Genomic DNA, 12,085 nt, shown 5'->3' on the forward strand with positions numbered 1-12,085 from the left:
CCAAGTTTCCATACACAAGCTAGAAATCTCTTGATCCTGGGAGCAGCACTTCCCCCACATCCGTTTTTGTTTCTCAGGTGTTTCCAGAAGTTCTCTTGTGTGGAGAATGAGGCCAAGAGATGATGTCACACCCCACCTTATGTAGCTTTTCCATATGGTGGGAACCTTTTGTTCCAAACTCAGTTCCTAGTCCAGTTTGTGGAAAAATACAGGTACTGAAATGGAGTTTAGTGTCATGTGGTCTGGTCACAGGCCCTGCTGAGTCACAGTAGCCATGACTCATAGGCTGGCTGAAACATTCACAGGAAGGCTAAGCTCTTCCACAGTCCATCGTCTTTGTTGAGCCATCAGCACTGTCTGGCTTCTTCATTGTTGTACCTGAAAGGCTCATTGTGGGTGTTACCCAGAGTAAGCACATTTGAAATACAGATACAGAGTCAATATCCATAACTTCAGATACGAACATGATATGTGCACACAAATAGGATAATCATATTCAGCAAATCAGAACTTTTCCAGTGACACCACACATGATGCATCTTCTACAAAATAGATCATAATTATGTCCTAATCATATTATAATCATACCACTATGATGAATATGGGGGTGTAGTGTCAGATAGGTCCTAATTTCAAGGCACAGGAGTTGGGAATGGAACTTCCCCTCCTTGTGGAACAGGAAATAACCCTCCAGCCAGGGCTGGGACAACTTCCCAGACTCTCAGTGATGGAGCCTGAATCTGCTGACATTTCATTAATTACCACCAATCCCAATCTTTGTGGCAACTGTAAACTTTATCAGTGATGATTTTGTACTCTCTTCTAAGTCATGGATAAGAATGTTAAATAGCACAGGGCCAAGAACCAATCCCTGCAGGAACCTGCTAGAAAGAAATCCACTCGATCATGGTTCCCCATTTACTATCAGAGTTTTTAATCTATTTAATGTATGCCGTGTTTATTTTGTATCATTCTAGTTTTTTTTAGTAAAAATATTGTGCTAATCAAGTCATGTCCCTTACGGAAGTTTAGGTATAGTACATCAATACTATTAGCTGCAACCAAACTTTTGATCTCATCCAATAAGGATATCCCGTTAGTTTGATAGGCTCTATTTTCTCTAAACCTTTGTTAATGGGCACTACAATTCTGACCTTCTAACTTCTATTCTTTATGATTGACTTCCCCTTTCTTCCACATATTTTATTTGGAGAGTGCTTGGATTCCTACCAGGGAGCCACTATCAGGGTCCAGAGACAGCCCCATCTCCTATATTAAGCTCTAGCTAGTAGCTATGTGATAAATGTGAAGACCCTGCTTCTGTCTGTCAGATGGGAGACACAAAGGTTCTCTCTTTCTACCCTCTGATGCCTCCTGGCTGCTGTAAGCAAGGTGGGGTGGGACTCTGTTAACATGTGCCTCCCGGAGCTTCCATTTCCCTGGTGCTGCTGTTCGGTGAATAATGGGGTTGTGAGTGGGTCAGCAGGTACTGAGTATTGGACTCCTGCTCTTTCAGGGGCCGGTGACCTTCGAGGAGGTGGCTGTGTATTTCTCCAGGGAAGAGGGGACTCTGCTGGACCCCACTCAGAGAGCCATCTACAGAGATGTCATGCAGGGGAACTATGAGATGATGGTCTTGCTGGGTAAGGATTCCTGTCCCTTCTGTTCTTGGAAGGGGAAATGAAGAGTGAAGGTTCATGCCACCCCCACAATGCCATCTGTACCCTGTCCTGTTTCAGCATCACCCCAATAAGCCAGTAACATACATACTACCAGAGACCCTCCTCTGCTGCAGAACACTTTGGGAACAGAGCACAGGAGCAGCATCACACAATGTCAAATATCTCCTCTTTACTCAAGTAAAACTGGGGTTAGGTCCAGCATAATGAACAGAAGCTTCCTACTCCCAGCCTTCTCTCAAACCCTGAGCCTTCTCTACCCAAACCAGAATGTGCTTGGGGTGTAACAAGCAGGCGGCTGGAGTCAGAGCTGCCAGTCCAGGGTTACTTATCATACAGACACTCAGTGCGTCCTTGAACGCTGGCTGGGAGTATCCAGCAGCAGAACACTGAATCTCACCCAGGATTACAGATGACACAACTCCTCGCTGATCTGGATTGCACCCCAGCATGTGAAAATGGCCTAGGTTGGTAGTGACATTTCTTGAGACATGGAGAGTCTTGCTGCCATATCACCAGGTGTAATAAAAATATCAGGAAAGGCCAAATATGGAAAACTGATTGTTCAGCTTGCTTTTGACCTGCATCATATTTTGCAATATAGTCCAAATAAGGAAATTAACGTGCAATGTATGTGTCATTGTTTGTGGTTTTAAGCTGTAAAAGGCTTGTGTGATTTTTAGCTCGGAAACAGTATTCCAATAGCTGTCACCCCCTGCGTGCTTGTAACCAAGAAAAGAGCCTCAGGCTGAGCTGATTCAAATATTAATCCTGTGGTCGTTTTCCACAACAGCCTCAATAGGTCCCTGTGATGGAATGTAAGGCTACATCTAGACTACCCACCGTATCGGCGGGTTAAAATCGATTGCTCGGGGATCGATATATGGCGTCTCATCTAGATGCCATATATCGATCCCCGAGCGCGCTTATATCGATTCCGGAACAACACCAACCCCAACGGAGTTGCTGATTTGACAGGGGGAGCCGCGGACATCGATCCCGCGTGGTGAGGATGGGTGAGTAATCCGATCTTAGATATTCGACTTCAGTTACGTTATTCACATAGCTGAATTTGCGTATCTAAGATCGATTTCCCCCCGTAGTGTAGACCAGCCCTTAATGTCTTCACACCTTCCCCCTGCAGGAGAATGGCTGTTTGACCAGCTGTTTGCCTTGCTGTCTCTGAGGAACTGGTCTGTGGGTGTTCCCCAGAACTGTAACTTTTTCAGTAATATCATACTGTAAAATCTCACAATTTTATATACAGTGTTACTACACATTTTAACAGGAGGATAATATTCAGTAGGTTATGCGTTTTCTAATGATACCTCACAAGCCATACTGGGTACAAAATTGATCATAATTTTCTAGAAGAGTGAACACAGGGGTACAGATTGACACAGTGTCTGTGTGTGTGTTCCCAGCAGATATGTGGGTATTTCAATCCCTCATAAGCACAATGTTTGGCATCTTCAAGGACCTGGGGAACTGGTCCTGGGAATTCACTAGTTTAGCAAGTGTGAGACTGCATTAAATTGTGAGACACTTTGGTATTAATAATAAAATAATATAATCTGATAAAATTGCAATGAATCATGCTAGGTATGCCATGTAAAGTGTCAGTGAAAATGTTATGATTTGCCAAGTATGATAATTTTGTTTCTATGTTTCTATCACCTTTTATTGTGAGTTACAGATATGTAAGGTATATCCGTATTTCCAGACTTGTGCAGTTTTTCTGGGTGACACCCCCAGACATATTGGCATCAACATTGCCTAGCACGTTTGATGGCCCATTGAGGGTCATCAGCTGTACAATGAACCTATGGACCAAGGGGATACACCTATTGAGTCAGCAAGACATGCCGGGGTTTGTCTGTGTAATTGTCAGGGACTCTACCCCAGACGGCAAAGTTCGTTGTCTGACCGCGAGAGAGACAGGCAACACCAGCAAGGTCCGATCAAAAGCTCTTTATTGACAAGTGCACGCATCAATAGAGAGCAGCTCGTCTCCAGACAGAACCAGCCTGCTCTTTACATCTTAGTATAAGCCTATATAGACAGTTCCGTCGCGTCATAAATTATTCACTGGAGCAACCCACCCCCTTCTTCTAACAACTAGAAACTAGACACCTTTAGTATACATGCATGCCTAAAGTTAGAAATGTAGGGGAGTTCAAAACAAACAAAGAACAAAACCAGGGAGCGAAAACAAGGAGGCTGGGAAACTAGGACTCTTATCAGTTCTTCAAAGGAGCTGCCCGAACACAGCACATCTGGTACTATGCCAGGAATGCAGCTTCTCTCTTATCTCACTTTTTCCCAGCGCTTGTGAGACATGCTGCTGCTTCTCAGTGTTTTCCACTCAGGGATTACCCACAAACCTCTGTTAGCCTGACTTTGGTCAGGTTGGCATACCTGGTTTTGTCTGCTATATCTTTATTCAGGCCTAACAATCCCCCCTTTGTCCCTAGAGGACCATAATGGAACTCTTGGGACACATATCCATTTAACAATTGTACGGGGGAGACTAGTAAACCATGACCCAAGGTCTGAGTGGAGGTCCTTAAAACTTAAAGTGTGATCAAGAGATATAGCATGGAAAACAACAGCAACATTCTTAATAGCTTGTAAATCTTTGTCAATTAAGCCAGAGTGATTAACAGCAAAGCAACATTTTTCCCCAATACGATAACAAGCCCCTCCCTAATTCAGCATTCATGGCATTTAGCACACGTCTATTTTGCAAAGTTACTTCTGCTACTTCATCAGTCTTTCGTTGCAACTTTTGGAAAGCGTCTATTAATGCATTAGCTGTTTTTTTTCAAGCTCTGCGGAAATATTTACAACTGTTCTCTTGAGCTTAGCCACCCACAATCCAGGAATGAGTGCACGGACAAAAGAGTGGAATCCTGTTTGTCTGACAACTAAGGGATTGGGGCACTGACTATAAATCAGTTAGGTATACCAAGTGGTCTAATTTCCCAGATGTTTCGGTGAATAATCCAGTCCCATGTGCATCCTCCCCATGGACCCGTCAGGATTCGGTATGTGGAAGCCCACACCCCCCGGTCCAAATGCTTGGAAGGAGCACTGTAAATGTTTACACTTCCACCCAGAAAGTCTTTAGTATATCTCCATGACCACAGATCAGATGGTACTCCTGATGTGTCTGTAAGGGCAGTGGGCCAAGTCTGGTACTCAAGATCACTCCAAATGGCCATCAGCTGGTCATTCAGGAAATTCTGAATCTCCAAACATACTAGATCCCACTGCAATGCCTTCCCAGCCTCAGTGATATTTAATACCATCTTTCCTTGGTGTAGTACTATATTACATTTGTTATTTAACTATTTTCAGGTACTTTTAAAAGGCATTGACATTAATAGCATAGGAGGGGGTTACATTATTAGTCACTGGAATGGTTTCAATACAGGTAAAATTTCCAGTGGCAGAACAAACTCTTCGGGTACTTGTTATTTAAAATCCAATTAGAGAGAGCAATACATGCTGAAGAATTTATCCACAACACAGGGCACAGCCTGTAGAATAAACCCCAAAATCCAATCAATACCACATTCCCAAGCATGGGTCCCACAAATTTTTTCTGCCAGTGTACAATTCTTTGTTTCTTCATCGGGGTCAGTTCTTAATGTCCTTTCTAGTCAGGAATTCCTGGACTTTAGCAATTTCAGTGGAGTGAGTGTTCCTTCTTCTTTCCCAAAACAGTCTTGGTGCAGCATCATATAGGGGAGAGGTTACTAGCACATCACCCTGTAATGGTTTTGCTTTTTCTAGAAAAATTCAAAGGCACAGTAGATCTGTCAGTGGATAAGGGAGAGGCTACTAGCACTTCACCTTGTACTTTTTCCCTACTGTCCAGAAGGCACAGTGGAGCTAGAAGGTGAAATAGGCTAATCATCAGTAGGAGAATTCTCCCAATGTGGAGGGGTCTTTTTGCACTGTGAATCTTGGGTCCAAGCAGTCAGTCTTTGGCACTTCACAGCGGTGTTGGTAGTCATCAGGACTTAAGAGCCTTTCCAGCATGGAGCCAAGGCAGTCTTTCGTTGGTGGACCTTTACATCAATCCCGTCTCCTGGTTGTAAGGAGTGGCAGGGCTGCTAGGGTCTTTGGGTAGCGATTCCTTACCTGTGAGAAAAGAAACTTAACACATTTCATTAGTGCCTGGCAGTGTTTTTCAGATCTCATAGCTGCATGGGCAAATTCAAGCTCTCCTTTTCCTGGTTGTTAACCAAGTCTTACCTGTGAGCAGTGTCCTTGAATGGAGTCAGTGTCTTATCTATAGCCTGAGCTTGCTATTTTATTTTATTTTATTTTATTTTTTTCAGTTAATTCATTCTGTTCTTTGTCCTTCTTTCCTTCTTGGCTTCTTTTAACCTGCAAAGGAAACTTTCACTTTTTACTTATACACCTTTTTCCCAACAATGAACACCTACACATTGTCATTATACAGTACATTAGTCTTATTATTCAATATATGCCACACATAACTTTTTACTAAAATAGCCTTATTACAGAGCTTTCGAGCAACAAGCCAGGACAAGCACACCCACTTTGAGGAGTTCACTCAATACAACCTCTAGTCCAATAGCCTTCCACCATCCCCAGCCCTCTGGCTAGAAATCTGAGGTAGCCAGAAAGATCCCATGTACAATATGGGGAGTGGGTTAACTTTTCATGTCTTTGCTTTCAAAGACTGTTGGTATGCAAATTTTAACAACAATTTTTGCAATTAACAATTTGACCAATAAAGTTTCTTTTCCTTACTTAAGGAAATGCATTAGACTTTAGTATATCACATTCTCCTGATTTATCTAAACACTTTGTATTCCAAGTTGAACAAAACAAGTATCTGCATTTTAATTTAACCTTTTTGTTTGATTTTAAACTAGATTATTTTATAAAAACATTAAACACAAAAATTCCGGCCACAAGACTAACACCACAAGACAGAACATAGAACACAAAACATAATTTCTATTGTGCCAGTAAATGCATGGTACGTTGAATGCTGTTTAGCTGGCATCAGTTTTCTCTGATTATCTGAAAGACAAAAAAAAACCAGAGGTCTACCCCTTCTGGGCAGACAATCATTGCTTAAAATAGACAAATACCCTTGTTGATTTCAGGAAAAACAGAGGAATTATCCCATATTTTATGTGTTTCATAGGCAGCCCAGGTTTCAGTGGCTCCTACCTTATCAGTTAGATAATTTGCATGAATACAGATGCTTTCTGGCTTGCTTTTTACTTTTAACTCTTGCTTTCAAACACTGAAAGAAAACATCACTACTTATAGTGCCCTTACAGCCTAATAAAATTTCAATTACATAGCACTATATACATTCTTCAGCTAATTTAACTAAATTCTAAATGATTGCAATTAACAATTTCTTTGCCTCAATTTATTTACAAACATTTCATTTCAAAGACACCAAGAACTTTCCTCTTTAGCATTTTTACAAAGTTCAACTGCTGTTTCCTCCAGCAACTACAGAGTTAACTTCTCACTTTCCCTTAAATCACTTGCTTGTCTCCCAACAGCCACTTTTATCAACTCAAATCACCATTCCAAGTAACTCCTGGGTATTTGAAATCCCCATGCTTACACTTACTTACTCCTTCCTTCCACTACACCCTTAAAGTTTTCCAACCTGTTTTCCAATCTCTCTGTCTGTTGCCTGCCCACCTGGGCCCGATCCTGCTTTTCTCACTGAACCGTCCCTTCCATAGGCACCAACTTGTTCCACTACCAGTTTAGCTAGGAGGGTGGGCTTCTCAACTAGCCCCCACCCCTCCTGGTCTCTTCCCTTAGACATTCTTACTTACAAGACTACCCGAGTCCTCCTTCATGAGGCTTGCCACCTGGATGAAGACACATGGCCCATTGGGCAAAGGCCATTTACTTAACATATAATTTGAAGGACTATTCTTAGAGGGTTTACCCAGACACTCATTCATCTGTTTGACACTTAAACAGAAAAGAGAATTACATAGAGCGCAGAGGGAATTACAATTTAAGCCAGACTTTCCTACTTCTATACACTGACCGCTACAGGAGACGGGACAGAAGGATCTTAATTCCACCTCAGAACTCTCTCACACACATGGCTTCCACTCCGAGGAATTACGAACGAGAGGTTCAGTTCCGCCCACACTCCTAACACCCAAATGAACAGAGAAAAAAAACAACAACAGTAACTGGTTAAATAGAACAGAACCAGAACCAGATAGTGTTTCCTTATCCTATTAGGACTCACTTTTACTCATGCAGTTCTCAGCATATAACACCAACAGTACCAAGCAAAGCAAACACAAAATAACAAGGGTAAAACAAATAGATGGTGTAAATTCTGCAGGGCTCCCCCCTTCTTAATTGCTCACCAAACTGTGACAAATTTCTGTTACCAATCTATCCCTCATGTCAGATGATCAGGCTGACACTACAGGATCGTTGGGGGAAGATAAAGAAAACACACCATATAACTGAATTTTAAAGCTTCATTTATAAAATAATAAAACAACAACGGAGAGTGTTGGGAACGCTCTCACATCACTCAGGAAAATATTAATGCCCCAAGCCCGAAGCTCCTTTCATACTTACACACGTACGTCCAGACTGGCCACTTCTGTGTATAATGTTCAGAGGAGGGGGAGAGGTGGAAGGGAGATTATCCTGTATACAGCTTGTCCAGAATTTCCAACATGCTTCTGCTCTTGGGAGGGCTGTTCTTTTACACCCTGGAATCTCCTGCGGCGTCTCTTTCAGAGATTCCAGTCCAGGTCGGCTGCCTGTGGCTTCTTTGGTGTCACCAAGCCACACCGACTCCAGGGTCACAAAGGCACTCTGTTGGATCTTACTGGACAGTTAAACTTTGCAAATGTAATTTCAGTTCTGTAACTTGTATTTCCTTTGCTTCGCCTCTGTCTATATTTTTTCCTTCACAGCCAGCTGGGGCCGAAAGCAGCCCCTCCCTGCACCAAGCACAGTCCGCGCCGATTCCTGACCCTGAACGCAGAGCAACCCCCTCCTTCCATCCCGGGGCCAAGATGATTTTTAAATTAACCCGTTCCTTATGTCTTTTTCTTTCTTTTTCTCTTTCCCATTAAACATTCTAGTAGCAATGCTAACTACTTTAGACAAACTTTTCCCTTGCGTACCATCTGGATGCTCTCTAAATCTTTTTGCAATATCCTTTGCACATTGTGACATGAAAACCATTTTAACCATCTCCTTTCCATGATCAGTTTCAGGATTTAAATTCCCATGCTTTTTAACTTCACAAATCAGTCGAGCACAAAAGTCAGAGAGGTGCTTATCTGGATGCTGGACACAAGCAGTCACCTTGCTCCAATTTGGAGTAGCCTCCCCTGCATCTCTAATACCATTCAAAACAGCTTTTAAAAATCCATCCAACTTTGTCTTTTGAGCTGGATTATTGGGATTCCAGTTAGGGTCAGTAATTAGCCAAGGTGCATTCAAATGAGCTGCAGATTTTTCTTTTACTTTTTGTCTTTCATCTTCTGTCATGAGAGTATCTAATAACTGATTTACATTTGCCCAAGTGGGCACATGAGTGAAAAAGATTGTGCAGAACATTCTTTCCACTGCCTCAGGATTGTCTCATAAGTGAGGCATAGTGCACTGCCAGTTAAACAAATTTGAAGTTGCAAACAGGGTATGGGTAAAACCATCTCATGTTCCCCAGCAACCAGTAGAACCAGATAAATTCTCAATGAGGATTGTAATATCAGAGGTGTCTCAGAAACATTCTCCCTCATGGAGTTAAGTAACCTAGTGGAGGTCCACAAGGGCAAGGACAAGGGCTGCTGTAATATTGGGGGTGTTTGAAAAGCAGTCCCTGACCAAGTTTGCAAAAGGCTGGCTGGAGGCTGCACAGAGGGGGTGAGGCTGCCTGATTCCTCTGAAGATGAGGGAACATCACTCTGAGCTCCCCGTTGATTCTCCTCTGTCCCTGAACTGTCCCTAACCTGCTTTTGAATCCTTGCACTCTATCAGACGGGGAAGAACAGGAACAAAATTGTCCTCTTCCCGGTGCGGCTATGGTGCATATGGTGGGTGATTTTTTTACAAGAGCTATCCATACAAACAGCTTCAAAAGCTACCCGTCCCTCCATGGGTTTATAATTATACCATACAAACAAGTAATCCATTTGTTCCGGCCTAAGATCAACCAAAACATCCCTTAAGGAGTTCATCCTATCTGTGGAAAAGGTTTCACCCTCCGGCCAGTCTCTAGTCAGGGGCAAATGAAAGGTAAATGATGGCCATTGGATCCAACACAGATTTCTCATCTTAAATTTAACTAGACCAGCTGTCTCAGAAATCTCTTTCCAATCTCTAAGTATCAGAGACAACGGGGCGTCCCCCGGGCACTTATTGCCAACTTGTCCCATTTTAATGAAGGGACTCTAACCCCTCTTCCCCGCGTCGAGGTAAAGGGACTCTAACCCCCACCTCCCCACGTCGAGCTCTCACTTACCTCTCCAGGGACTTGAATACCTGGACTGGGACTCAAACCCAGACAACTTGGATCCTGCGCAAACCTGGACTGGGACTCTAACCCAGACCTGGACTGGGACTCTAACCCAGACCTAAGTAGTCAGGGACTCTAACCCCGACAACCTGGACCCTACTCAACGGGTAGGTGGACGTTGCTGGATTTCTACGAGTTTCAGCTGGTTCACAGAGCACGCCTTATCGCCAACGCAGAGATCAGATCACCAGGCAAGGCTCCTCTAAACTGGAGGATGCGCGCTGCGTTGCCTCAGGGTCCGATCCCCCGCCGGAGAGTCAGACGGGTCCCGGCGGAGTCGCCAAAGATGTCAGGGACTCTACCCCAGACGGCAAAGTTCGTTGTCTGACCGCGAGAGAGACAGGCAACACCAGCAAGGTCCGATCAAAAGCTCTTTATTGACAAGTGCACGCATCAATAGAGAGCAGCTCGTCTCCAGACAGAACCAGCCTGCTCTTTACATCTTAGTATAAGCCTATATAGACAGTTCCGTCGCGTCATAAATTATTCACTGGAGCAACCCACCCCCTTCTTCTAACAACTAGAAACTAGACACCTTTAGTATACATGCATGCCTAAAGTTAGAAATGTAGGGGAGTTCAAAACAAACAAAGAACAAAACCAGGGAGCGAAAACAAGGAGGCTGGGAAACTAGGACTCTTATCAGTTCTTCGAAGGAGCTGCCCGAACACAGCACATCTGGTACTATGCCAGGAATGCAGCTTCTCTCTTATCTCACTTTTTCCCAGCGCTTGTGAGACATGCTGCTGCTTCTCAGTGTTTTCCACTCAGGGATTACCCACAAACCTCTGTTAGCCTGACTTTGGTCAGGCTGGCATACCTGGTTTTGTCTGCTATATCTTTATTCAGGCCTAACATAATGAAACCTCCAAAGCTTTTCCATGCCATGTGCTGTGAAGCTTGTGTTTGGGACACAGGAAGTACAAGCCACATGGCAAAAGGAATATAAAGTGCAGCTGCATCATCTCCATCTTGTCTTCAATCCTCCTTCCTACCTCTGGAGCAACTTCTCTACAAACTGAACCCTGGAACAAAGGACTGAATGACCCATCCAAGCTGTGGATGCGTTCCAGACAGACTTTCAAGCCAGCAACTCACCAATACTGCTAAGAAGCTGATATATCCATTTTGGAATGTATCTGACTGCTTTTCCATTTAAATTCTTTCTGTCTTTCTTTCTTTTAAACCTTTAGTTTAGATGCTAAAGAATTGTCTGGAAGGATGGAATTTAACTTCATTCTTTCATTTGTTCTTTCTTCTAAACATTTAGTTTAACTGCTAAAGGATTGGCTGGCAGCATGGTATTTTGGATGAGATCCAAACCTGGGTAATGTGGCTAACCTTCTACCCACCCACTTCCTGGATCCAATTAGGATCACTCTCCTGCTGCCCTCTGGCCATGCTGTATCACAGTGAGCAGAGTTTTTAAATAACCTCTCACTGTACGGGACCTAGTTGCTGATTAGGAGTCAGAGAACTGTCATGCAATAAAGGGGGCCGTGTGATTTCTTTTTTCAGAGTCTCGTTAACCAGTGTGTGGGATCAGAAGCACAGTTTGTGACTGGTCAGTGAGTTTAACTTCAGTGTTAACCACCAGTATGGGGAGCATCTGCTCTCCCTTTTTCAGCCTGCTCTGACCTTGGCATTTTCAGTGAGGACTGCCCCAGGCACACTAGGTCACACTAAGCACTGAAGATATATTAACAGAATGTTTTTGATGATCAAGTTGTATGAAATCAACTGAACTCCTTTGTTTTCTTTCATCTGAGCGGAGTTTCTGGTTTTCCAACGTGATATAATCTCCCAGCTGGAACAAGGGGAAGAGCCA

The 12,085-nt window shown here is 43.4% G+C and overlaps 1 long non-coding RNA gene across 1 annotated transcript; it reads right to left on the reverse strand.

The window, feature by feature from the left end:
• Positions 1-5,826: 5,826 nt before the first annotated feature.
• On the reverse strand, positions 5,827-9,298 carry LOC127036612 (uncharacterized). Its single transcript, XR_007770190.1, has 2 exons — positions 8,304-9,298; positions 5,827-6,077 (listed from the first exon to the last, which is right to left on the reverse strand). It is a non-coding gene; the product is annotated as an uncharacterized LOC127036612 (long non-coding RNA).
• Between the last annotated feature and the right edge of the window lie 2,787 nt (positions 9,299-12,085).

The sequence above is a fragment of the Gopherus flavomarginatus genome, chromosome 18 (assembly GCF_025201925.1).
Source record: "Gopherus flavomarginatus isolate rGopFla2 chromosome 18, rGopFla2.mat.asm, whole genome shotgun sequence".
In the NCBI taxonomy this organism is placed as follows: domain Eukaryota; kingdom Metazoa; phylum Chordata; order Testudines; family Testudinidae; genus Gopherus; species Gopherus flavomarginatus.